Source organism: Procambarus clarkii, chromosome 38, assembly GCF_040958095.1.
Source record: "Procambarus clarkii isolate CNS0578487 chromosome 38, FALCON_Pclarkii_2.0, whole genome shotgun sequence".
In the NCBI taxonomy this organism is placed as follows: domain Eukaryota; kingdom Metazoa; phylum Arthropoda; class Malacostraca; order Decapoda; family Cambaridae; genus Procambarus; species Procambarus clarkii.
The window spans coordinates 28,728,650-28,732,358 of record NC_091187.1 but is presented as its reverse complement, the minus strand read 5'-3'; positions in this window follow the sequence as shown (position 1 = coordinate 28,732,358).

Sequence of the window (3,709 nt, the reverse complement as noted above, 5' to 3'; positions counted from 1 at the left end):
CACAATGGAATAATATAATTATTACATGAACATCCTCAGTCCTTGGCTAATATATGTATACTCTGTTCCCGTGTGTACTATTATAATGTGGGTTGGTGGTGTTGTCGTCATTGATCCTTCTTTCTGGACAACCCAACCCACAACTCGGTAGAGTGCTTATACTTCACCAGGAGATCACACTGGGCACTTATGGCTCTTGGAGAGGGGCTCAACGTCACACGTTTAGGGGATGCGGCTCCAATACTTAGCCTCGTTGTCACGTGCACACACCCACTCGAGCCGCTGTGACTCCCCACTCTCTCCTTATGTGATATGATCTCCTCAATCCCCTTTGACTTATTAATTTTCCGTCCTACCCTGTCCACAGCGGTGGTTCTTAGTTCTTTTTCTCTCTCTCTCCTTCTTTACTATTTCCTGGGAAGCCTCACTAGGACAAGGGCAAACACCAGCAAATTTGAATACATTTTCTGGACGAAGCACAAACACGATACATACACACATAAGATAATAATAATGAATCCTACACTCTGTATTATTTCAGCACTCCAACACCATCAGAACTCTATCATCTGCTTATCAAGTGGTATCCTATCTCCTGGTTCACCACCTGATACTATCAACCTCCTCAAATAGATCAAGTCTTATAATACAATGTTGCACTATCAGCAAGAGAATATATATACATATATCTATATACGTGTACAAGGAAAATCAGCATATGAATGCAATAACATATCAGTATAAATGTTCCTTGATACACAATAATGATCAATCGATCACCCTATCAGTCCTAGAACACATACAACTGTAGGTAATCCAGCCTATGACTGTAACTCTACACTTCAGTACAAACACCTTGGTACAAAAATGGCAAACTATCACTCGCCTTTCACTGCGTCTTACACGCTAAAGCCAAACACTCTATCAACTCCCTACAAGTGATCATTTAGAACTTCCCTTCCACATCTGGAAGTTCACTACCCTGATCTCTTCAGGTACTTCCGGGTTTAACTACCAGGATCCTCCACAGCTCTCCTGGCTGCTACACCATGAAGTTTCCTCGAACAACTATGGTACTTCATCACCTCTACAGAAGCACGTGACACTCCTCTTCACCGCTTCTCCTCACAGCTCGAGGTCCTCTGCTCCACTACCTTGCAGTCTCATCAACTACTCCCTCTGTGCTGGCTTCGAAGTTCTCAGCAACTTCTTCCCCAAAGACAAACCTGCAACCCAATCACACTCCAATAAAAATGTTTCCTTATAAACACATAGACGAAATAATCCACACAATGTGTTTGCATCTAACATCTATCTACTCTCTACATGCAGTGAGTGTGGACTCCCCCGTAGGGCTGGTCCATGCTACATCTCGCCCGGCGGGCCTCACTCACTCTGGGAGGGTCCTCCGCCACCAGGAGCTGGGCTCTGTCAGTTGGCTTCAGGCGGTGGATGGGAGAGGACACGCTGCTCGTCCCTCCAGCTGTCTCTCTCATCTCCGTCCTCTCATTTAGGCTCCCTGCCTTACCAAAACATTTCTAACTTATAAATAAACATGGCTACTGTTGCTGGGCACACGACCAACTACAAGCAATCACTATGAACTGGCTTAAATCGTGCTTACCACAGATTGTCAGGTCGAGGGCGCTCCTCCCTCTGACTGTCTGGTCAGGGCACTGCTATGGCCCACGATAATGTCTCTGGGCGGCTTAATAAACACTCCTCGCCGTCCAGGACTTGAGACCACAACGTTCCCAGCTCAATTCCACAGCAGGCATGCCTGCACACTTCTCTTCTCTTGGAGATATATCACTAGGGGTTCCTTTCTGATGGGAGCTCAGATGGAGCGCGGTTTCCCCCTGCGATGTTTGGCGCTTTAGTGAGGTCAAAGCCCTCCAGAAGCGAGCCTTACGCCTCCAGCAAATTATCCACATCTCCTAACCAGTCATCTATCTGTTTTCTTATTCACTGCCCATAATCTTAAACTCCGTGTAAAATTTACCCAATTATTTTTTTACATATGAATCTTCATGTCTGTATTTCCGACCTCCTAGTCAGGTCAGGCTTGTTGAATAACTCTCAAGGGGGAGACTCATTTCTCCTGTAGGCTGAGATCATAGCAGTACCCACACACACACACTGTACGTCTGTGTACACAAGACGTAAGTCCCTCTGGACTGACAAGATGACAATAAAAGGTGATTATCTCCTCGCTACACTTCACTTCACCTCACAGGTGCTGCGGGACAATGTAACGGAACACTTGACTTTCGAATTCAAGCTTTTAGAGACTAACTGATCACCAGAAATACACACATAGGTACTTACTCATTCATACTGCCGGCTTACACACCATTCCCATACATCAGGCACCCCGCTATGGGTGGCTGGCTCGCTCACGGCAGTGGTAGGTGGCGTAGGCAGTGGTAGTACCTCACGTGGTATTTTACGTACAATTGGCACACACTCGAACCCCTCCCACTCACAACACGGCTCGGTTCGCACCTTTGACCCACCGGTGAAGTGAGGCGTTCGTACCCGGGTGACGCGCACAATGATAGCGTCTTACACAAACATGGGAAATCTGCCTTAAAACACTGACACGAATTTCCCCATTCCCATCGACTGCTACAGAGCACTAGCAGGAACTATTTATGATCACTGGTATGGGATCTACGAGTCTGTTACTGCTTGTATGCACCTTACCCCACAATCCCAGATCACAAGATCTCCTCTACCCACTCATTGTTCACAATGTCTTTTCTCCCCTTCAAGCGACGACTTCGGCCGGATTCTGTGATGACCCAGTTGTAGATGAAGCAGGAGGTGAAGCAGTTGAATAGTCAAGCCACCACGACGCACTATACTCAATTTGGCCGAATTGAGTACAGAGAGCGTCTTGACAAAGTGGCAGCTGAGTTCAGAATGACTCTTACACCGGCGATTCCCGCGTCCTCCTCGAAATAACCAATGAGAGGGAGGCATACAGTGGCCCTACCCCTCTCATCCAATCAGCGACGGTGTAGCAAGGCCCCTAGGGCAACTCCAAGATGGCCGACCAACATGGCGGCTCGAGATGTTTACTAAGATGGCGGCTGTTTCCATGACGACGACTGGCTAGCGCACGGGAGACCCACAGCTCACCCACGCCTGGGGCCTAGCTGGTTTCCCACGCAAACTCGAGTCTCGCTTCAAGCCATACAATGAGATGATGCTATCGGCATGTCTCTGTCTACAGACGTGCTACCCCGGCCAGGGTAACATTTCTGGACTTCTGATGACTGGGGCTCTCACATGAGCCCAAACACTAGATGTTTCGGTAGCTGGTTACCAAACTTAAGTCTGCACACTTAACAAGTGTACTGGCCTTCAGGCATAAGAGCACTATTGTAAGTGAGCTGGTGAACCATCTCCTCACAAATAGAATAAACTCATCTCATCTTTTAGGTTATCATGTGTTTATTTATATCTCCAGAGAGTTATAGTACTGTAACTTAATGTGCATAAACCGTGTAGGTTTACTACTCATTCAGAATGTTTAGGTTGGTATATGTGCTTAATTATACCTCTAGAGAGTTATAGCACTGTAGCCTAATGTATATAATCTGCACTTACCCTCTACTTAGGTAGATTAGGGAAATATTAGTTAGGGTCACCTGAGTGCAAGTTGTCTGTGCTCACTAAAGCCTACCACTGACTGCATTTATAG